The sequence below is a fragment of the Amphiprion ocellaris genome, chromosome 12 (genome assembly GCF_022539595.1).
Source record: "Amphiprion ocellaris isolate individual 3 ecotype Okinawa chromosome 12, ASM2253959v1, whole genome shotgun sequence".
Taxonomy (NCBI): domain Eukaryota; kingdom Metazoa; phylum Chordata; class Actinopteri; family Pomacentridae; genus Amphiprion; species Amphiprion ocellaris.
In genome coordinates, this window is record NC_072777.1 from 9,622,411 (window position 1) to 9,647,331 (window position 24,921).

Consider the following 24,921-nt stretch of genomic DNA (forward strand, 5'->3'; position numbering starts at 1 on the left):
AAAATTAAATGTTTAATTAGAAAATTAAATCTTAAAGACAATAAAAACTTGAAATAGGAACTTAAACAGAAAATACAATGAAGCATTTAAAAAGAAAATTAAACATTAAAAGGTGGTAAAACATTTAAAAAGGAAAAAACTTTAAAGATTTAATCGAAAAAATTAAACACGGGGAAAGAAAAAGGAAATTTTTCAAACAAGCCAATTAAAACATTTGAAAAAAACATTAAACATTAAAAAGACAAAACATTTGGAAATACAAATCAGACATTAGAAAAGAATAAAAGGTGAGAAAAGAGCAAAACTAAACATTTAAGAAGAATCAAACTAAAGACAGAAACATTTGAAAAGACACCAGTTAAACTTTAGAAGATCAAATTAAACAGAAGATCAAATTAAACAGAAGAGAGACAATAAAACGATCTAAAAGAGCAAAAACAGATAAATGTCAAAGTGTTTTCTAGTCTGAAGTGAGAACATCATGTTGTTTCTTCAAACATTTCCTCTTTCTATGTTCTTGGTTTGATTGTGGACAGATTTACTAAGAACTCATTTCAGAAAACTGCTTTCCAGATAAAGTCTACTAGTAGTTGAAGGCATTCGATCAAACTAATGTTACCTTCTGATCTCCACAAACTTTACTGTTCAGTGAAGAGAATCAAAGTTTGTTGAGGATTTCTAAAAAACCCACAGGTGAAGGTCTGAGAAGAACTCAGATGGATGGTCTAAATGTGAAATCAAGACTCATGGTCACAAGTTTTAAGGCTTCTGTTAACCAGAAAGTTCAAACTAACAGAGAAGTACTGAGAAACTTTTAAAATTTCAGTCCTCAGACTGTCAAAAGGTTCAAACTAACAGAGAACTACTCAAGAACTTTTAGAATTTCAGTCCTCAGACTGTGGAAAGGTTCAAACTAACAGAGAACTACTCAGGAACTTAGAGGATTTCAGTCCGTGGACTGTCTGAAAGTTCAATCTAACAGAGAACTACTGTGGGACTTAGAAAATTTCAGCCCTCAGACTGTGTGAAAGCTCAGGTCCTGAGGACTCGGGAGGTGTGGAGGCTTTGGAAAGTCTTGGAACTGAGGGTTCAACCCTCCAGCACAAAGGCTGAAGTCCAACCTCCTGAGAAAAACGGTCGAGTCGAGACTCGAGTTAAAAAAAAACTCGAAAACGACAAAAAATAGATGATAAATGCGCAAAAAAAAGAAGAATTAGTATCTGAGCGAGTAGCTCAGGGGATAAGAAGAGTGACTACCAGAGCTGGAAGGGTCGCAGGTTCGAGACCCACCACTGGCACTTTTCTTTCTTTGTCTTTGTCAGGATTTTGAAAAAATTTAAGAAGTGTCTGGTCTTGAACCAGCGACCTGCAGCTCCATAGGCAAATCCTTAACTCACTGAGCTACAGATCAGATGAAAAGAGATAAATTCGTCGTCCCTTTGACATCGTAGTTCGTGAAGTGACCACATGGGTGGAGCCAAGGCGGAGTCTGGGTGGAGTCAGGGCGGAGAGTAGGCGGGGAGGTGGGTGGCGGCCTCGCCCCTCTACTCCCCCACCTCCCCACACCACCCACCACACCTTCCCCCGCCTGACGAGTTCTTCGAGTCTCCACGAGTTCTTCGAGTCTCCATGGGTTTTCCCCAGTTTCTGGAGTTTCCACCAGGTCGGAGGCAGAACAAGTTGTCATGAAGAGGTGTTGAAGTCGGCCAGGATGAACTGACTTTTTACAGCGACTAGAAGGAAGACCACTAGAAGAGCAGGTCTTTAACCACCATCCATAAAATCCATGGAGTCGCTCCAGAGAAATGAAGGGAGGTCAACTTTTATCAACCTCCATCCACATGTTCAACTTGATATCTTTGACATTTTTAGCACCACAAACCTTTAGTATCACACTTTATTATCATTTATTAGGATTTTAAAGGAATCCACCAGCAGATTTAGTTTTTGTTGACAAACTTTATTCTTGTCATCGTGGGACTGCAGTATTTAAAACTGTTCCTTCTATCTGATCTCATGTTTATTAGTTTTAGTGGAGAAAGTTATTTTAGTTGTCGATTAGTCTCTTAAAAACCAAATAATAAATTGGATTAGTCAAGAGGTTTAAATTTCTTACTCTGTCATATTTTAAATATGACAAAAAATATAACAATAAAGTGTCTTGAGACAATTTGACCTGTAATTGGCGTTATATGAATAAAATTGAATTCAAATTGTATGTATCTTCTAATGTTGGAGTAATTCAGCCATATGTTGGAAAACACATTTTCTTTGACCATTAATCTGTTGATTGTTTTCTCCAGTAATTCATTTCTTGTTTTGGTTTATAAGATGTCAAACCCAAATATATTCAGTTTACTGTCATAAAAACCAAAAAGATTTACATTCATGATGCAGGAATCAGGCAGTTTTTCACTTTTTATCTTAGTTTAGTCAGAAAGATAGTTGATAATGTGTGAATTGTTGCAGCTTGTGAGCCGTAGAAGGTTTTAATCTTTGGGGTCGAGTGTCATACAACATTTAGAAACACACATCAACAGAACACTCAAAGATTTTGAACATCATTTGCATGACAATGTCAAATTAAAGGACATTTATTTCCAACGTAAATGTGTGATATTCATCCTCTGGAGCTTTCTCTTCACATTGTCTTCCACCTGAACTGCTTTGGTCGGGAGCATGTGCAACAAACATTTGAAAAACTGCACTTTAACATCAATGAATGACACTGAAGTTTAATCTCTACATAAATGAGACTGAGTCTGGATGTGCTGCTCTGTCATTAACTCCTAAGTTTAGGGAAAGTTCAAACAAAAGAGGACAGTTCAGATCAGCCTTGAGAATTAGCTTATTTTGAACAAACATCTCAGACTTTCTGAGCTTCAGCAAATCTAGCAAGATATTTTAACAACAAGCAACTCAAGAGATCCAGAAGTTGGAGAGAGTTAGCTTTAGCTGAGCCAAAGAACATGTGGGACGCTAACCTAGCAAACATTTCAGACTTTTCTCTGTGAATTCTGAGAAATAATTTCCTATTTAATGACAGAGCTACACATCTTAACTCAGTCTCATTAAAACAGACTCTAATTCAGTGTCATCCATCCATATTAAAGTGCAGTTACCCAAAATGTTTGTTGCATGAGCTCCAACAAAACCTGTCCAGGTAGAAGGCCACTTTGACAAACAGGAAGTGGAAGATTCCAAGCAGATTTATAGTAGGGGGAACAGGACTGTACTAAGTGTGGTCCAGTATAGAGGGGTGTTTTGTGGGTTTTTAAGGCTGATAATGATAATTAGTGAGACATGTGGAGTAGATATTCATTTGCAGTAAATGAAAGTATTTAAAATCTTGGAGTTAAACTTAGAAGAACACAAACTCTAACAGAAAACTTTGTTGATACATTTTTGTTTTGTTTACAGATGTTAAGTTAAAGGAGTTTTATTCCTGACGTATAACTAATCAAATTACTCCAGAAGACAGAGCGACCACAGGTAGATAAAGGTTCAGAGCCAAAGTAGCGCCATTTTAAAATTTATTTATGACCGTAAATCAGTAAAAAATAAAATACTGATAATCAGTAAATCAGTCAGCCCACAATTACTACAATTTTACAATGTATGTCTCTTTCCTTTGACTTGTTATTTGTACAATCTACGATGTATATGATTGCGTTTTTTCATCCCAAAGGCTCTACTATGATGTTTTCTAAGAGACATACGATGCTACCCTGTTTGTTCTGGCTCTGGGCTGCTGCACTCCTCCTCTGTTGTTTTCTAGATTGTACTCAGCTTCATGCCTTCGTCCATCCGGCCACCGTTGACTCGTCCCGCCTGCCGTCTCTGGAGCTGAAGCTGGACTGGAACAGACCAAAGTACAGTCCAATCACGATGCCAGCTGCCTCTCAAAAGGCTCCTTCATCTGGCAGGTGGCGGCACTTCTTCTGAGGGGAAGCTGAGCTGGCCCGGCAGAACTTTGGAGATGTGTTCCAGTGCTTGGTGGATGTGTGGGGAGATAGAGAGGGACCTTTGAATTGTTCAGAAAGGAAAACAGGGAACCCATTGGTAGATTTAGTTTAGGGTGCTACTGAGGTGTGTTTTTGGGTTTTAAAAGGTGAACAGTAAGAGTTTTTTTTTCCTATTGATTATCTTTTACTTTGTTCCTGGTTGGAATGCCTAACAATGTCAACGTGAAGTTCATTGAAACTTTGCCCCCACTAGCTTAGCCTTGCCGTAGCACGCAGCTCAAAGGGGCGTGTCCTATCTCCTTATATTAAACTATGATGCTTTTGTCACATTTTGGACGACATGCTAAACTATGACTTTTTTTCCACATTTTGGACGACACACTAAACTATGACATTTTTGTGACATTTTGGACGACATACTCCAGAAAGGTTTTCTTTGAAAAAAAAAATCGTCATGAATTTTGGCGCAAAAAAACGCCATAGTATACTATGTCGGAAAAAAAATGCGATTTTTCAACATGTTGTAAAAACGTGCCATATGATGAAATAATGTAAAGGGGGCCATGAAAAACACTCCAGAAAAGTTTTCTTTGAAAAAAACATCATCATGAATTTTGGCGCAAAAAAAAGCCATAGTATACTATGTCGAAAAAAAATGCGATTTTTCAACATGTTGTAAAAGCGTGCCATATGGTGAAATAATGTAAAGGAGGCCGTGAAAACACTATGGTAAGGTTTTCTTTGAAAAAAACATCATCATGAATTTTGGCGCAAAAAAACGCCATAGTATACTATGTCGAAAAAAATCACGATTTTTCAACATGTTGTAAAAATGTGCCATATGATGAAATAATGTAAAGCAGGCTGTGAAAAACACTCCAGAAAGGTTTTCTTTGAAAAAAACATCATCATGAATTTTGGCGCAAAAAAACGCCATAGTATACTATGTCGAAAAAAATCACGATTTTTCAACATGTTGTAAAAATGTGCCATATGATGAAATAATGTAAAGCAGGCTGTGAAAAACACTCCAGAAAGGTTTTCTTTGAAAAAAACATCATCATGAATTTTGGCGCAAAAAAACGCCATAGTATACTATGTCGAAAAAAAATGCGATTTTTCAACATGTTGTAAAAACGTGCCATATGATGAAATAATGTAAAGGAGGCCATGAAAAACACTCCAGAAAGGTTTTCTTTGAAAAAAAAATATCATGAATTTTGGCGCAAAAAAAAAGCCATAGTATACTATGTCGAAAAAAAATGCGATTTTTCAACATGTTGTAAAAACGTGCCATATGATGAAATAATGTAAAGGAGGCCATGAAAAACACTCCAGAAAGGTTTTCTTTGAAAAAAAAAATCATCATGAATTTTGGCGCAAAAAACGCCATAGTATACTATGTCGAAAAAAAATGGATTTTTCAACATGTTGTAAAAACATGCCATATGATGAAATAATGTAAAGGAGGCCGTGAAAAACACTCCAGAAAGGTTTTCTTTGAAAAAAAAATCATCATGAATTTTGGCGCAAAAAAAACGCCATAGTATACTATGTCGAAAAAAATATGCGATTTTTCAACATGTTGAGAAAACATGACATATGATGAAATAATGTAAAGGAGGCCGTGAAAAACACTCCAGAAAGGTTTTCTTTGAAAAAAAAATCATCATGAATTTTGGCGCAAAAAAACGCCATAGTATACTATGTCGAAAAAAAATCACGATTTTTCAACATGTTGTAAAAATGTGCCATATGATGAAATAATGTAAAGGAGGCCTGTGAAAAACACTCCAGAAAGGTTTTCTTTGAAAAAAAACATCATCATGAATTTTGGCGCAAAAAAAACGCCATAGTATACTATGTCGGAAAAAAAATGCGATTTTTCAACATGTTGTAAAAACGTGCCATATGATGAAATAATGTAAAGGAGGCCGTGAAAAACACTCCAGAAAGGTTTTCTTTGAAAAAAAAATCATCATGAATTTTGGCGCAAAAAAAGCCATAGTATACTATGTCGAAAAAAAATCACGATTTTTCAACATGTTGTAAAAATGTGCCATATGATGAAATAATGTAAAGGAGGCCGTGAAAAACACTCCAGAAAGGTTTTCTTTGAAAAAAACATCATCATGAATTTTGGCGCAAAAAAATGCCATAGTATACCATGTCGAAAAAAAAATGCGATTTTTCAACATATTGTGAAAACATGCCATATGATGAAATAATGTAAAGGAGGCCGTGAAAAATAAAAAAATAATCATGATGAATTTTGGCGCAAAAAAACGCCATGTCGAAAATACAGTCGTCACATTTTGGACGACATACTAAACTATGATGTTTTTGTGAGATTTTTGACAACATACTAAACTATGACGTTTTTGTCAAATTTTGGACGACATGCTTATGGCGTTTTTGTCACATTTTGGACGACATACTAAACTATGATGTTTTTGTCACATTTTGGACAACATACTAAACTATGACTTTTTTATCACATTTTGGACGACAAACTATGACATTTTTATGACATTTTGGACGACATACTAAACTATGACTTTTTTTCCACATTTTGGACGACATACTAAACTATGACATTTTTTTCACATTTTGTTCCAGTGGTTGGTGGATGTGTGGGGAGATAGAGAGGGACCTTTGAATTGTTCACAAAGGAAAACAGAGAACCCATTGGTAGATTTAGTTTAGGGTGCTACTGAGGTGTGTTTTTGGGTTTTTAAGAGGTGAACAGGAAGAGTTTTTTTTCCTATTGATTATCTTTTACTTTGTTCCTGGTTGGAATGCCCATCAATGTCAACGTGAAGTTCACTTTTAGTTCTGTTTATTTATTTTTATTTTACTAACACCCATCTGCTTTTAACCCCCTCACATGTTGTGTTGTTGTAAACTTACTGTTTCAAATAAATACTCGTCTAACCCTCTGGAAACCAGCGTTTTTGTGTTGCTCCTCACCTACTTCAGACAGCCGGGACATAACAACGTTTTGTGGACTAAAGGCAAAACTATGAGGTTTTTAGAGCAACATGCTAAACTATGACGTTTTTAGAGCTACATGCTATACTATGATGTTTTTAGAGAGACATGCTATACTATGACGTTTTTTGGACGACATGCTATACTATGACGTTTTTAGAGCAACATGCTATACTATGACGTTTTTAGAGCGACATGCTATACTATGACGTTTTTAGAGCAACATGCTATACTATGACGTTTTTAGAGCGACATGCTATACTATGACGTTTTTAGAGCAACATGCTATACTATGACGTTTTTAGAGCGACATGCTATACTATGATGTTCTTTGGACAACATGCTAAACTATGACGTTTTTTGGACGACATGCTATACTATGACGTTTTTTGGACGACATGCTATACTATGACGTTTTTAGAGCAACATGCTATACTATGACGTTTTTAGAGCGACATGCTATACTATGACGTTTTTAGAGCGACATGCTATACTATGACGTTTTTAGAGCAACATGCTATACTATGACGTTTTTAGAGCAACATGCTATACTATGACGTTTTTAGAGCAACATGCTATACTATGACGATTTTAGAGCAACATGCTATACTATGACTTTTTTAGATCGACATGCTATACTATGACGTTTGAAGAGCGACATGCTATACGATGACGTTTTTAGAGTGACATGCTATACGTTGACGTTTTTTGGACGACATGCTATACAATGACATTTGTTGAGCGACATGCTATACTATGACATTTTTAGAGCAAGATGCTACACTATGACGTTTTTTGAGCCACATGCCATACTATGACGTTTTTTGGGCGACATGCTATACTATGACGTTTTTTTGGACCAAAGGCTATACTATGACGTTTTTTGGGAGACATGCTATACTATGACGTTTTTAGAGCGACATGCTAAACTATGATGTTTGTTGGACCAAAGGCTATACTGACGTTTTTTGAGCGACATGCTATACTATGACGTTTTTAGAGCGACATGCTATACTATGACGTTTTTAGAGCGACATGCTACACTATGACATTTTTAGACCAAAGGCTATACTATGACGTTTTTAGACCAAAGGCTATACTCTGATGTTTTTTGGACGACATGCTATACGATGACGTTTTTTGAGCGACATGCTATCGTATGACGTTTTTAGACCAAAGGCTATACTATGACATTTTTAGAGTGACTTGCTATACTATGTTTTGTTGAACGACATGCTAAACTATGACGTTTGTTGGACCAAAAGCTATACTATGACATTTTTTGAGCGACATGCTATCTATGACGTTTTAAAGCCACATGTTATACTATGACAATTTTAGAGTGACATGCTATACTATGACGTTTTTTGGGTGACATGCTATACTATGACGTTTTTAGAACGACATGCTATACTATAATGTTTTTAGAGCGACATGCTATACCATGATGTTTTTTGGATGACATACTATGCTATGACGTTACAGGCCATACTATGTTATTCTTGAAAAGTATACTATACTTTGACATTTTCTGAACTACATCCTATACTATGGCGTTATACACAGAGTGCTTTGGTTACATGTTGATTCATAATCTAGATATTTTGTCTGTTTTGTTTTTTGATGGGATTACCACAGACCTGACCGTGAACACCGTGGACACCCACCCGAGGGAGACGCTGCTTAAGATCTCAAGGCTGCTTGGTCGTGGTCTTTCTGGTCCTGCTCCAGAACGCCTTCATCAACTATGTCTTCTTTTGAAGAGGCCCTCAGATGCTGCAATCTCTGACCTTAAGGAGGAACTGCTACTTTCACTCTGTAACGAGACAGCGGTTATTTTAAAGACCCAGCTCCTGGCGGCTTTGAGTTAAAGTTTAACACCCATCAAAATGGATCTACAGACAGTTAAATCTGAGCTGTTGGTCAGTATTTCAAACATCAAGTCCGACCCGGCTGCCCTAAAGCACACTGTGGGTGAAACGGAAACTTCACTCTCCACATCACCGATGACATCGTCACACTCCAAAGCAGAGACCTGTCTGCTGAACTTTTAAAAGTGGACTATAAATGTGAAGAATGTGAGCAGCAGCAGACTGTGAGCAGCGGAACAGATGTGATCAGAAAGAAGTAATTTTCTTTTTTCTTTTCTTTCTGGTTGACTTGATGCTGTCAGATGCAGATGTTGGAGCTGATTCTGATCTTTCAGGATAAAAAAGCTGCTTTTCCTTCACAGACTTTACAGGAAATTATTCTCTCAAGTTTTCTCTGCTATTTATATTTTTATTATCTTTGACTATTTCATTATTTCTTTATTGTAAAAATAAAGTTTGAGGCATAAAGACTCATCTAGTTATTTTAATCCTGAAATCTTTGATGTAGCAGAACATAAAGGCTCATTTAGTTATTTTAATCCAGAAATCTTTGATGTATCAGAACTAAACTTCCATTTTCCTTATTGTACTTCTGATACTAGAACTAACCGTATCTTCAACATGGATCATCTGCTTTTAATGAATGAGCAGCAACATCACAACAACAAATGAGACAATTTTCAACAAATTAATGAAACTGATGTCATTTAAAACTATCAGTCTGTTTTAGTGTCAAATTAAAGCTGATTACTGACAACTAGAACATTAACGTTACTGTTTTAATCACATTTAAGTTTCCTGAACATTACATTCATGTCAACCAGCCACAGTTTTATGAACTTCATGAACCACATTACAGGAACACAACACACTTCAGCTGTTTACATGAAACTCAACACATTAGGTTGATGCTACATTAGCTTCAATCAGGCTACGACTGAGCAGCTAGCTCGGTTAGCATCGCTAACATTAAAGCTAATATTTACTATGCTACCTCTCTTCTCTGGTCAACACACACTGAAACAAACTCCACCAACATCTGGAGTGCATGGCACACATTATATCTGACACTAAAGCTGCATATAAAGTGCATTAAAAGCGGCACCGATACGAAAATAAACATTTACTTACCGAACTATCAGAGTCCTTTCAGTGTCTGCTGGTAGAATCAGCCGAAGGTAGAAAACTGGTTAAAACAAGCCAACGGGCAGGAAAACTGTCTGTGGAAAATGTTGTGCTGCTCCACGATAAATAAACCAACAGTTATTATATCAGAATTAATCCAAACGAGGAGAGCAGAGTCTCTGCTGCCTCCTCCATAGGACCTGTCAATCATTCCAGACCGGACTGTCAATCAAGTAGTCCCGCCCCCTGGCTTCGCAAAACTTTAACGCTCTATAAAAAAAATCAATATTGATTTATTTTAAGATCGGCCACCTGATCTCTCATTTTGACCATGAAAACACACGAAAAAAAATGTATATACAGTCTGTGCACCGTACTCTGTTTGGCTCCACACTTGCTGATGACCACTTCCGGTCTCAGAAAATGAAAAAACTGACTTTTTTTCGTTTCTGTCTCTTACTGATTTTACTTTCTTGTTATTCTAAATATAAAACAAAAATCAAAGCATTTAAAAAAAATCGTATATCCCTTTTTGATCATGAAAAGGAAAAACGCCTTGTATTTCAATTTTATTTTTTGTATTTTTAAACGAAAATCAAATAACCACTCGTTTTTTGTTTTTCAATACCCGTTTCAGAACGGAAAATCCAATTACCAGATCCGTACACGGAGCGTGGTGGATGTCTGGTGTGTGTGTGGGCTGTGTGTCTGAATTTTTTTGTAAAAAAAAAAAAAAAAAAAAAAAAGTGGGACTGAAATGAGTGAGAGCTTGTATCTGTGCAGGCTACAGCCGAAAACTACAGTTGTAGTTGGCGGCTGAAAAACTACAACTCCCGGCAACAACGTCACTTCCTGTTGATGGGGACGGGAGCCTCTCGGGTATGGACACATAAGAACCATGTGACAGGTCATGGCCACAACGTGATCACGCTTATTTCAACGTAAGAAGTCCTCCAAATACCGGTGGTCTGGTTTATAAAGAGTTTTGTTGTGTGCGCTTTATTGTGTATTTTTATTTAAGCCATCACTGCAACGAAAAAGCACCCTGAGACCCGGTGAATGTGTGAAATGTTAGTGTAACTCCCCAGATTTTATATGCAAAAAGAATTATCGATCTATCCTATCTGGTTTAAAATCTACAGCCAATCAAAAATCAATATGCAAAACGTAGCGCCGGCGCTACGCTGGGTTCTAAAGGGTTAAGGCTCCCTCTAAATATCTCATTACGAACAAACTACGGGATGTGTGTTTCAAATTGCTCCACAGATGCTACCCAGCCAAGCAATCCTTACACAAGGACACAGACTACAATTGCTCTTTCTGTACTCATGACTTTGAGACTGTCATACATCTGTTCTGGAAATGCCCCTTTACTGTGAAATTTTGGAAAGACTTCATTCTCTATGTCCGGACCAATATCTTCATTAACTTTTCTCTTACCTATCCCAATGTGCTTTTTGTTTTTTATAACATAAGTAGCCCCAAAACAAAGGAATATTACATGATTAACTTATTACTAATCTTTGCAAAATTTCATATTCATAAGTGTAAATTCACTGCTAAAAAACCCCTTTTTAAACTATACTTGCTTGAACTGGCACAGTACAAAGATTCTATTCAATACTCTTCAAATCCCAAAGCTGTGAAAACATTGGAAGGTTTCATGCAATATAACTGCTGATTGTATTTTTTATTGTCTTTATATTATTTTTATTTATTTGTTGAACATTATTGTTTTTCACTGTTTTGTTTTAAGTAAAAACCCCTGGCATAATAAATGTAATGTTATTATGAACATTCAATAAAAAAAAAAAAAAAAAAAAGGGTTAAGGCTCAAGTTAGATGCTACAACTAAGGTAAAGTCAGTAAAGCGTATGTTGCCACTGATTTTTTTTTCAAAAAGTTAAAAAGGAAGGATGGACTAGATGCACTCTGTGCACAAAAGAAATGAATTATGGTAGCAGGAGGGTGCTGATGTGGAATACAGAAGCAGAACTTTGCCTCAATCGTACCACACAAAGTGCTGCAGTGCTTTTGAGAAAGAAGAATCCACTGTGATGCAGCTGAAAAGATCCAGTGTCGTGACTGAACTGCTTGTACCTATGAGTGACTGTAGTCAGTGCAGTGTGTGATTGTGTGTGTGTGGGCGTGGTTTCCTTCGGCCTCCCAGCTGCTAATCTGCTGACACTCCTGCTCCTGGTCCTCATCAATTCATCTGGCTCCCTGCAATACTTCACCCTCAGTGCTGCATGTCAGTCTCCACCACATCGCTCAGTCTGTCATGTGCTGCTAAAGCCGACTCAGTTTCAGTAACCTGTTGCTCTTTGTGTTTTTGCTGCCTGTTAACCTCACTCTCCCTGTATCAGGACCCCAGTTGCTCTGTGTAACCTGCCTGCTAGTTCTGCTCAAGTCCTGCCACATTTATTCAGCTCAGCCTTCCCTCTGCAACCTGTCAGCTATGATTCCAAACCGTTCACCATTCGGACTACCTTAGCTCAACCATTTGCAGCTTTTGCAATAAAATTGTGTTTAAATGTCACCCTTGTACGAGCTAATAACTTCTTATATGAGTTTTTAATATGAATAATAACACCCAGTTCAGCTTTAAAGAGTGGATTCTGTAAAGATAAGACTTTGGTCCTCTAAGACACATGATATTTTGAACTCTGCCTTTTGAAACTTTAATCATTCATCCTCAGTGTACATTTCTATTTTCCTGAGTAGTCCGCACTGTGCATTCACTCGCCATCAAGAGGTGAAGCTTTTTCACCTGCACAGACGATCCCAGGAGTCAGAGCCACGAGTGATTTATATTCATCCCATCATTCTGGGTTGCTCCTGGTCAATTTACTTAATAGATTCCAAGTCCAGCCATATCATTTGCATGCTTTGAACTCACAGTGTACATAAGGAAAATCCAGCAATGAAGACACTGCTCTTAACTTTGCTCCCAGGCAGAACTCCAGCCACTCTGGCAGACACTGATTGTACGTATATACCTGCATGTGCTCCTTCAGACACACTGGAGGCATGTTTATGCAGACATGAATTCTACAACAACAGCATCGTCCAACAGGTTTGTTTGCTCTTGCAAAAGGCAATTAAGTGGAAGAAGATGCACTGGGGTTTGTTGGAGGGTTTAATAATTTCATTTTAGCTGCGTGGTCCAATATTGTGGCGATTGCAGAAGAACCTTGGGTGCCTACTTTAATCTTAAGTTGATATGTAAAATTGTGAATCATGGAGAGAGACGTGTCAAAACAATAACCAGAAGCAACTGCATTAGCCAGACAACATCTGTTGAGCCTCTCTGCTGGCCAGTGAAACGTTTAAACTGCATTATTTGCAGTCTGAGTCTTTCCAGCAGCATCCAGAGGCAGTACACTACTGATATTCAATATCATCCAGCCTTTGTCCCTGAGAAACCATAACAATGACCAGTCTGATATATGCAGACTCAGCGTTTCTGAATACAATCTTAAGCTGTTTATTGCTGCAACACATAATCTATGTACTTAATTAATTTTGTAATCAGTTGGTGGCCTTCTTGCTTTTACTAATTTCCTTTTTTATCAAGAACCTTGGTGAGATTAATGAGGACACTATGTCACATTTTCTACCATGTTTCTTTTTATAAATATACCAAAGACCTCTTTGAATGAATGCTAAATAGACACAATTTGTTTGTGAGAAATTGCCTTTTAAATTTATGATCATGACACCAATGCCAGTCACCATATTTTTTTTATTTATTTAATTTTGTTTTTGTCACGGATTTGAGATGCTATTACTTACAGATTCTATGTGTCCCATCTGTCTCAGTGGCTTTATTCAAATAATAATCCATTAAGTTCACAAAGTTTAATGGTCTACCTCTCTATCAGCTCAGGTATTCAGGTAGTCCATACCAGATTTCTCTTAATGCCATTAACTGGTGTCAAATTTATTCTCTGTGGATAAATGGTTGTATTTAAAATTCATGTCTCACTGGCTGCTGGGTTCCTTTGCTGGATTTTAAAAAGCTTCGACTGATAAATGCAGCTTTGTGTGTGAGTTTTCACAAGACTAATCTTTGCCGCACAAATATTGCTTACGCCCTCATTACATGCATGTCTGCAGTTATTTACAGTAATGGAAGCAGACTGTTGTTCACTGTCGCCGGACTCCAGAATATTTTTAATTTCGAGACACAATGCCACACAATATATGATTGTTGGCGGTTGCAATTATTTTCTCCTTTTATGATGCTGAAGCACTGCACTTGTGCATTACGGCTTATCGCAGCGAAAGGAAGAGCGGTGGGTGGAGGGAAAATTAGAAATGGATGAAATAAGTCATTTGCTTTGACAACTTTCCTACACAGTCAGTCACTATGTGGCTGCACTGCCTGGCTTCCTGTAAAATCCATCGTTGCTGTCAATAGCACTGTTGTTCTCTCCATCTTCTGCATTGCCACCGTCATTGATCAGTGTCAGCGGGACAGATTCTGATGTGAGCAAGGGAGGGGGACACCATGCTGTTGTGCCACACTGAATAACAAAAGTGTTTGCTGTGTCATGGGGGTAAAAAACACGAGCCGTGTGTTGTGCTCAACCCCTGATCAGAATACTGATGCTTATATGTACACGGTGTCAGGAACTGTTACAACAATCCGTCACGTTCTGCAAGGCCCACATGGACAGAGTGTCATTTATTAAGCTCAGCAAAGACTGACAGCTCTTTGCAGGTAGATACTAGGTTCAATGACCTTGGACGTGGCTAATAGAGATATATCCCAGATCAATAAATCCTATCTGTTACCTGCAGCTTTGCTCTGGGTCAGTGCACCTGCTGAGCTCTGAATTTCAGGCTTTTTCTATATCTATGTCTTACTGAGGCAGGAAATTAAACAGATATCTTGAGCTGTGCTGCTGTATGCTGTATTCTTGATTAGTTAGGCTCTATTGCTGATAGTTTAGAAGCTGGAAACTACTTTCTGACAATAGAATTAACTGAATAAATCTATATGTGCTTAAATAGTGATTCTATTAAAAAGCTATTAAGAAATTACCCAACTCAGCTGAGTTCTGTTTGTAATTACCAACGATTTAACAGCCCCCGGTTTCTTTTATTACAAGGACTATTGTAGGATCATGACAGTAGTTTTACATGATTTGCCTTTTTAATACAAATTTGTACTTTAATTGTACATTTTGCAGGCTTGGAGTAGTTTAATTGTTGTATTCAAAAGCCAAAAATGTCCTCAGTGGTGAATTAAATCACACTCCAACACACTTCTCAGAGTGAATGGGTTTGTTTTTATTTGCTGAACTAATATCACACCTGCAATGTTTTCGATGCTCTAATCAAACTAAAAGGGTTTTGATTAGAATATCAGTTGAAACTGAGATTCCTGAAACGATTTTTGCCTTAAAGATTTATGATGCCAGCTCTTTGTGCATGACCAGGAAAGATGCAGTATTTTTTTTTCAATACTGTACTGTGATGCAGATTTACAGCAAAATAAATCTCAGATTGCCCAAGTTAGTATCCAGGGTTTTCAGGGGACGGTAGAGGTGGTTGGACGGTTTGAAATCATTTGAAGGAACTTTTAATTTGATCAGTATCTTCACCATATTTGTGAAAGAAATGTGACAACGCTTATCGTACATTTAGGTGAAAGTTTATTCATTTCACCAAACAGGATGTTTCAGATTTAATGAAAATGTATGTGGACCTTAACTTGTACAGATATGATGTAATAAATGTGTTGTATCACCTTTGTTCATTTGTGGAGTAAAACTGGAGTAGTCCTAAGTGTTTCTGGCTACTGTCAGAAAGAGGCTTGTGAACACAGCCTAATTTTGCTAAGCTAGCTGGTCACATTAGCTGCTAATGTTAGGTCAGTTTAAGTTTCTTTAGGTAACATCAGCTAGCTGGCTTACTGGCTAATCCAGTACTTGAATATCTATGTAGCTAGATTAGTAGATTCTTTAATTGTTATCTAGTTTCCATTAGTTGCATCTTATCCTTGTCAGCTATTATTATTAATCCCTAACAAAAATAAGTTCATGTATTCATGACTGGGGTGTACAGAATGGAAGATTTACAAATAATTTATCCGAGTTGATAGTTGTAACTACTAGAGCCCAACTGATACTGGATTTTTGGAACAGGTACCAATTTAGGAAAACTGGGAGAAGAACATATAAATATATCAGCCAATATTGTTTAGTCATAGCATGTTAAAGTTATAATGAAAAGGGAAAAGGATGGGGTTGTTGTTTAGTAAATTTCCAGCAGTGTATTACACAAACTAATTAGCAACTCCCCATGAAGACAAAGCTTGACTCTGCACCACAGTAGTACTGTGATACGTACTCTGCTACATGTGCTGCAGACAGTGCTGAGAAGAGCTGCAGGAGCTGCTCTGTTTCTCAGTTACAGAAGACACGTTTTTGTGTATTATGTTGTGTAAAACAAAGTTTTCATATTGATGTGTGTCAGACCAACATATCTGTGACAGATCAATATCAGGCAATAATACTGGCAACTGATATCGGTAGAATTCATAACTACATCCAGGGTTGAACGTACAGAGAAATATCAAGTCATCTGTTTTATTAGCTCAGTGCTGAATATTTTCTGACAGGTTTTGTCATTTGAACCTTTTCATTTGAGATCAAGACTCCTCTCCCATTTTTTGTTTGTTTTTGTTTTTGTCAGTGCATAGAACTCGTACAGTTGATTTACATTCATTCTGATATGTCACCTAAAAGTTCATCTATGTTCCTTCACCTTAAGGCGCTCCACAAAAACACTTGCACCTATCCTTAAAGAAACCCTGGTGTCAATAAACCGCTGGCGGTGGTGACATTCAAAACAGTGTCTCTCTTCATCTGATTCTGGTCTGATTCAAGGCACGTTTGACAGTTTGACAGAACAATCACTCTGTTGTTTATGCTCTAAAAATCATATCTAATGCTTTTTCTTTCAATTCATTTTTGTAGATCGTGCCTCTGATACACTAATCCATCACATGGTTTTGCAGTAAACAACGGTGACATGATGCAAATAAATGGAGCCTCTTTATCTGAACTGTATGTGTGGCTGTCTGCTTTGGTTTGATGTTCCTTGAAATTAATTTCCCCGTTGATTAAAGGTAAATTTAAATTTCAACTAACTGACTAGTCTAAAAGTAAGAAAACACTTGTTATGCTCCAGTCTGGATGTTATGATTTTGCATCTTGCCATTGTGTGTTTGGGTGCAAAATATTCCTCTGACTTTGGCGTGAATGAAATTGAGTGGAAGCACATTTTGCTCTGATGAACTGCTGCATCTTTTCACACTCAGCGGATCCCACCTGCAGGAAGTCACACTCGTTTGCTGAATGTGGCTAACGTTAGCAGTGCTAGCACCAGCAGTCTTCTTTCTTTGCAGATTAACGTCCACATGCCTGTGCTGAATCTGGTTACATATTGCTACTGTCAAGTGGTACAACCTTATTTTCATTACCTAGATCAAAATCATGCCAACCTAAAATGTTTTTTTGACATGTCATATGTCCACCACTAGGGGGTGCCTACTGTCTGATAGTGTTGCAGCTCCAACTAGTGGCGGGTGGCTGCATAACATCATAGATGTGCCAGCTAACCTGCGTTGTGCAGCAATAAAATATGAATAACTTGTTTAACATCAGTATTTCTGATGTTTAATAGTTAAATTAATTACATGCAAATCACAGTTTGGTTGTGTCTGTACAAGCTGTACTATTACTATTGGTCGTCCTGTTTGAACTGAATAAGACTGGACAGGTATATATATTACTTTGTGAAAGGAGCTTCTTTGAAGACTTGTTTCAGCACATAATTAAGCCGGCTAGTCCAGAGAAAGAGAATAGAGATTGTGTGGCCATGCATGATAAGTAGACCTGCCTCCTAGTTTCTCTCCCCTTGCCTGAATCAGTGATGCCAGATGCCAAAGCTGACAGCTCAGTTAGCATGATAATCATGAGATCAATGAGCACTAAATGATCCGATGAAAGCCATGCCCATCATTTTGGCGTGACTCTGTAGGGAAAAGGTTGCCGTGTGATACAAATCAGTAGTTTACTCTGAATTTTTGAACACAAATTTTTGTTTATTCATATCAGTCTCTAGTTGGCAGCAGGTGTGTAGAAATTAATCACACTTTGCCAATGAGAATCCAAATCAGAAAGTTTAATTTTTTTAATTCAGTGCATAAATATTGAAAGATAGGAATTTTTTATGATTTTTCCTACTTTGTATGCAACTCACATCTTCTGTAACTTCAGTCGTTGCATCAATAACTTGGGTGATAAAATATAACAGTGCATATTGTTTGGTTTCATTTTCAACTCTACAACTTCTCTCTTTGGAATCCAATCAAGTTAATCTTCTTCTGACATATGATGTACAAGGAAACTTTAAAACAGAGAACTCTCCCAGATGACAGCGCTGACGAATCTGTGCCTCTGAATGCCCTTGCCCAATTACTAATCCTAGAAGAGTCTGCAATCGCACTAAGGAAAACAGATCTAACATGGCCGTCCTGTGGTCCATGATCAGAGAAACCCAGCAGGCCACTGGGGGAAAGAGGGTGACCTGAAATGGGTTGACAGTGGACAGAGCGTGACTCGTCTCATGCTTCGTCGCCCTCCTCACCCTCGTACTATTTGACATGGACTGCCTGCCAGAACAGATAACATTTACTGCAGAGCACTGAAAAACCCAATCCACATGGACCAGAGTGCAACACACGCACGCACGCACGCACGCACGCACACACACTCACTCACTCACTGACCTCTTTTCATCACATGGAGGAATTACTGTGAAAAACTGTCTCTGCGTAATTGGTCTTGCCTTTTTAAGGAAAAGTCTTTCAACTGACCAGACCTTCAAAATGAGCATTTACAAATGGATGTTAGTACCTTTTTAAGCAAACTGATTGTATGTAGTGGGAGTATTCACTGTGCTGAAAGCTGATGATGTGCATCTTATCATTTACATGGTATTAGGGCGCTAACCAGATAATGACTCACGCCACACAATGGGAGGCAAATTTAGATTACCCATCAGCTAATGGGCCCTCTTTGAAACTGATGTTATATTCTCCCTTTAAACCACACATCACACTGGCTGATGGATAATTGGAAAAGGGTAATTTCTTTTTCTGTGTTTGGCAACAACAAACCTTCAGTGAAAACCAAAATTGCTTGAAGGAGCTTTTCTCCTTTCCCAAATCAAGATCTGCAGTTATGCTTGTTAAGCAGAGCCGGGAGGTGCGAAGCGGAGAAGCGCTCGTGTTGTCAATACCATTAAAAGTTCATTCGTGTGTTGATTGTGTCTTTGGATGATGAATCCCAACATCATTAATAGGACAGTCCTGTGTGTGGAGGAATGAGGAGACATATGGTTGCCAGTACGCAGCACCGCCAGACTCATAAATCACCAGTGACAACAGATAATGAATGCAGGCCTTTAAGAGAAGATTGGTTTGCTCATTTCTATATCAGCTCTCTGAAGTGAATTTATATCAGGAAAATAAGTGTTCAACATGAATTAATGTCTAAGTCAGAATAAGTTAACACCAAGACGGAAATAATTAGTCAGTTTCTGTGTAGCACATGATGCCAGAACAACTATGAATTAAAGTTCGCTTGTTTAAAGTTTTCTCAAAAAACATCTCTATTTTGTTATAAATATAGCCAAAGGAGGTTTATCTCTTACCACTGACTGCATTTTGCTCAGTCCTAAATCTCTGCTCTCTCCCTTCATTACTGCTGTTCATCAGCACATCTGGGCCTCACAGTCAGACAGATGGAAAGTAGATGAGGCCTGTCTGTAGTCTGGGGACTAAGCCAGGTGTTACCAACTTACTTCAGAAATATATTGGTTTGATCGAATCCCAGAAGACATTAGTAAGGGCTTTTTGGCAGCACCTTTGAGGCCTCAGTATCTGGTTGTTGCACCTGAACATAACTGCAAATTTTGAAAAAATATTCAAAGGCAAATTAGTCATGCAAAGAAGGGGGTCAATGTGTTTTCGAAGTCTTCACTGCAGTGAGGTGTGGCGCAAATGAAACTGGATGATTTGACCTTTCCAGTGATGCCAGTTGTTTGTCGGTTTCAGAAAGTGTTGAAGAGAAAATTAATTTTGAATTTACATTTAATTTAGTTATAGTTGCAATCTGCATACAGCTGTGTCCATCTCTACACCCAGTATTGCTGTCTGAACTGTTTATGAACACATTAATCACCTGTAGCAGAAAAATGAGGGGCATGATGGGCTAAGGAGACTAAAAGGATGTTAAATCCAGAGAATTGGGCTGGAAGATGCATAGACATTCTCATATGCACCCCAGCTGACAGGCGTGTAGCGAGTGAAGAGACAGACAGAGACCATAGAAACTACATGGACCTTTTTTCAGTCGAGTAAGCTACAAAACTGCAGAGTATTGCCTTTTTTGACAGTGACAGACTGACGGCTGAATTGAGATCCTACAGTTTCTCTAATAGCTTACCGAGGATAAGTATGAGATGGAGCAGCAAATATTGAATGTTGTGGGTGAACTTTCCAACCATTATATCTGTTTTCAACCATACTACCCCACTGCAACAGTAGTTTTAAAGTCTTCCTTCTCTACGCTTAGGCTCAACGGGGGTAAAGTTAGGCCCAGCAGGCCACAGGGATGCAATACTCTGGTGTAAGCCATGGTAATACTTTTGGTTCTTCAATTTTCCTCCAGTTGTTTTATGCTGAGATCAGTGCTGAACTTGATCTGTGTGTCTCCAGATTGTGGGACTGTGGTTCATGCTTTCATATAACGACATCAATTATTTCATGTGAGAATCTTCCAGGTCAGGACAACGCACACAATACCTTCACTGACTAACTGACAGTTTAATTAGTTGGAAATTAATTAGGTCCTAGTTGATATTCGTTGTCAAGAGATCCAGTTTTAAAACAAAGGCTGAACAGTTGATGGTTTCAAATCAAAACTGTTATTTGAAACCAAGCGTCTAGGAAACCGCAAAGGCTGCAATAAAGAATATATAAGATTAGATGATGTTCATGGTTCAGGCATGCAGACTGAGAATGGGCATCAGTGGGGAGGGTAGGGGCAACGTTTGCTTGACAATGCCTGACAATGCACCTCGGAAAATAGGCTACTGTATGTGCACACTTCAATAACAAAATACATTTATTTCTGTTAAGCTCAAAGGACATATTTTTTTTTTTCCAATTTTCCGCATCATGGTTCTGATATTACCAGATTCCAGACAATTCCAGACAAGACATCTCCACTGCAAGCATGACAGTCAAGGTAGTGAAATTACCCTGAAAATATCTGAGGTTCGTAGGGCTAAACCAGCTGACATTCTGTATTAAAGGAGGGATGATGGTTAAGATCATATAGCAGTTAATGAGGCACCTGAAAAATGTACCTCCACAGTCAGATCACATGCACTAACACTGGTCTGTAATGACTTTGCAAATGAAGCAATAACAGGAGAAAGGTTGCCCTGTTGGACTCCACCTATCTGTCTTTATCTTCAGAAAAGTTCTATTCCATTCAATGTCAATCTTTGAACCTGAATATACGAGTTATCTCCTTCTCATTCCTTCGCACACATACACACTCGCATGCAGATGCACATACAAGTACACACAATTTCACTTGAAATCCCTCCCTAAATTATCCTGCAACTCTGGGGGCTTGTGAAACTGCCAAGTTGATGGGAGGGCAGAGGGGGATTGTGGGTAATTTCATGTCACATTTCCAGCAAACTGATGTCTCTTTGGACAGATAATAGCCTACAGCACATAGTGATAGAAAAGGCAAAGTCATAGTGCACCTTCACTTCAAATGCTTTACTTTTCCAGAAATGATTCTATGTAGATTTTTCTGACAGGGATTTGCAATTTTTCCACATTTATAAATTTACATAGGCATATGAAAATTGGTTGTTTCCCTGAATATTGCCTCCATAGTTTTATTGCCTCTGCTAATAATACACTGTCATTCCATGTAAGCAGTGTGAATAACTTAGTCAGTGCATTCAGGCTTGCACTTGGTACCTCCATTAATGGGACAATAGATTTATCTCTCAGCTCCTGTAAAGTGTTTTGTGTCACCTTGAAGGGACAGTTATGTAGTGAAGTCAAATCACTACTTTAATTGAGCGATATCAGATCTCCAGACAAACATCTTACATCTACCTCTCTCTGGACAGAAGTCTAAGGGGAAACCTTTCATTCATCGCGTTAAAAATAAGAAACTGTGTCCACTAATTTCATTAGTGACTTACTTAACCTGTTCCCACTGGGGCTGGGCATCAAGAACCAGTTCCAACTTAGAGCTGGTGCCAAAACTTAAATTCTAAAGGAATAATTACAACATTTTAATTCAGGTTCAGTCAGGGACAGTGTACTACAAACCCACTGTATCTACCACCACCCATCTGCATCATTATTTATTTGAGTTGAATACATGCACATCCTTCACCCTCTTACTGCATTTATTTGCATAAATTGAGAGTCTAGCACTATTCTCATTTAACCTACTCAGTCAGTAACCTATTTCCTTTATAAGGAGTTGAATGGCATAAAGTGTGAGGTCGTCTTAGCAAATGTTGTCCAAAAAATGCTTTACAAGGACCCAGTTGGACTCTGCTGTTGTTACAGTAAAGTTAGTGAGGTAAACACCACTATTGCTATGGTTTCATTGCTGTATTCAGCTCTGTGTTACTGCTGGTAACATTTATCAGTAGCTTTGACACTACTGCTCTGAAGAATACAGGAGGACGCTGTAGCAACGTCACATGAACAGGAACTCATCACAAAGGCTCTCAGTAAGTATTACAGCTGACTTTACAACCACCTTATAGCAACATCATACTGTGTCACATGTTGGTGCTACTCTCACACACACAGGGAAACTCACTTCACACAACAAACCCATTAGACCACATCAGCACCTTCCTTAAAGATGATGTACAGTCAGGCTTTGGTTGTGTAACCTCAATGGTTAAAACACAGTAACTATAATAATTCATACTACAGATGTCCCAATCAGGTTTTTTGCCCCTGAAAGTCATTTAATATTTGTCTGCCAATACGGAGTCCTAATCCGATACTATATTCTTCATTAATACATACTTCAGTTACAGTGTATATTCTTGACAAGTGAACAGTTCTGCAATGCATTAAGGGGAAAAAACTCCAAAAGCTCCAAATGATGAAGAGGCAGTCCCTTGGATCACGATCAGTTCTGTGTTGGCAAGCAGAGAGCATTGTGGGAGTTTAGCTAGCAACGAGCACCATGACAGAGATTTCAGTGACTCTTAATGTCATCCGGCCAGAAGTAAATTACATGTCTCAACACTACCGGGCTCTCTCATTCAGACACATGAATGACAGCAGATGTAAACAAAGGATCAGGCTTAGAAAAGAGCCAGTACAGATTAGTTGAAAAACGGTATGATTGATGTTGATTCTGATCTTTAAGGACGGCTCAGGACATCCCTAATTCATACAAGTGATAATATTATGTGTTTGCTTACTTTAATAAACAGTGGAGGAGGAAGTACTGACATCCTTGACTACTGAACATCCTACACTGTAAGTCTTGCATTGAAAATGGTATTTAAAGTAAACAGTCCATGAAGGAAAATGTCTCCTGTGTCCTGCCTTATAATACAGTATATCAGATCATTACATTGAAATGACTATTGTAAAAGCAGAATAGTAAACCCAACAAGCTGCAACTCAAAAAATCAAAATCGTAAAAATACAAATGGTTCCCAACCCTACCTCCACCTCTGTGTGTAAAAATAGAAGCTCTAAATGTGAACTTTATTGCTGATTATGCCTCATATGCTGCTGTGACATGAAGGTGGCAGCAGATGTGTATCATTATTCAGCGCTGCATGACAAATAAAAGCTGTATGTAGGAAAACCTATCAGCACGCACTAAAACATTCAACATCTTGCTGCTGCTGAGAAACAGATTATGAATGAGGACTGGGCCGATGATGCCTCCATCACAGATCCCAGCATCTCTCTCCTGTTGACTGTCCCTTCACTTCTTGCTTCCTTTCTGTCTGTGGAATTACTACGGTTCTTGGAGAAGGGGAATTAGGGATCAGAGTTGTATTTACAGTAAAACCATGAAAAGTAAGCAGTCTAAGAAATTAAATTAAGTGACGTATTATCCTTACGTGGCACCTGCACATGACACACAACTGAAAATCTGCAAATTTGCTTATCTTTTTGACAAGTTTTGTTCTTGTTGCTAAAGTTTAAATCACAGAAACTTGATTTCACATGATGTGAGCAAACCTCTACACGCTTCAGGCATCACTCCCTGATCTGAGGGTTCAGCGTTGCTTTCTCTTCTTATTTAATTAGATTCAAAATGATTCAAAAAGAGGCAAACAAGCAATTAACAAATGATTTCAATGGGGAAAAAAACAATGACGGAAGAGATAACACAAATTATTACACCAAAATCCTTTACAGATTTTGATGGTAGTGATAAAGGAGGTGCCGGATCCAATTAAAAAGCTGTCAGTCCCAATCTGTGAACCTGTTCCGACAGGAAACGGCTCCAATTAAACCTTGCAGTCTCTCTCACCCCAGATGGCCCCATGTCATCGTCCATCACAATGCTTCACTCTTGTCATATGCCAATTCAGCAGACATCTCTAGCATGGCATTCATTCTAAATGCAGCCAGCCCTGATGTATTTCAACTGGCTACTGAGCATCTATCACTCTAAGGACCTCGGGGCATCATGTTCGGTGAGTCGACTTTAAAGGCCCAGGATAAACTCCAGCCCACGCGCTGTGCTGTCAGGACTCTTGGCCCTGGCACTCACTCTTACTAACAACCACCTCACTGGTCCACTGAGGAAGGTGGCTCTGCTGCTTCTGCACTCATGCTGCTCTGACATGTCCATCTC

General features: G+C 38.3%; 1 long non-coding RNA gene across 1 annotated transcript; it reads right to left on the minus strand.

The window, feature by feature from the left end:
* Positions 1-2,680: 2,680 nt before the first annotated feature.
* Positions 2,681-18,716, minus strand: LOC129350154 (uncharacterized). Its single transcript, XR_008603441.1, has 3 exons — positions 9,959-18,716; positions 8,624-8,772; positions 2,681-4,024 (listed from the first exon to the last, which is right to left on the minus strand). It is a non-coding gene; the product is annotated as an uncharacterized LOC129350154 (long non-coding RNA).
* Between the last annotated feature and the right edge of the window lie 6,205 nt (positions 18,717-24,921).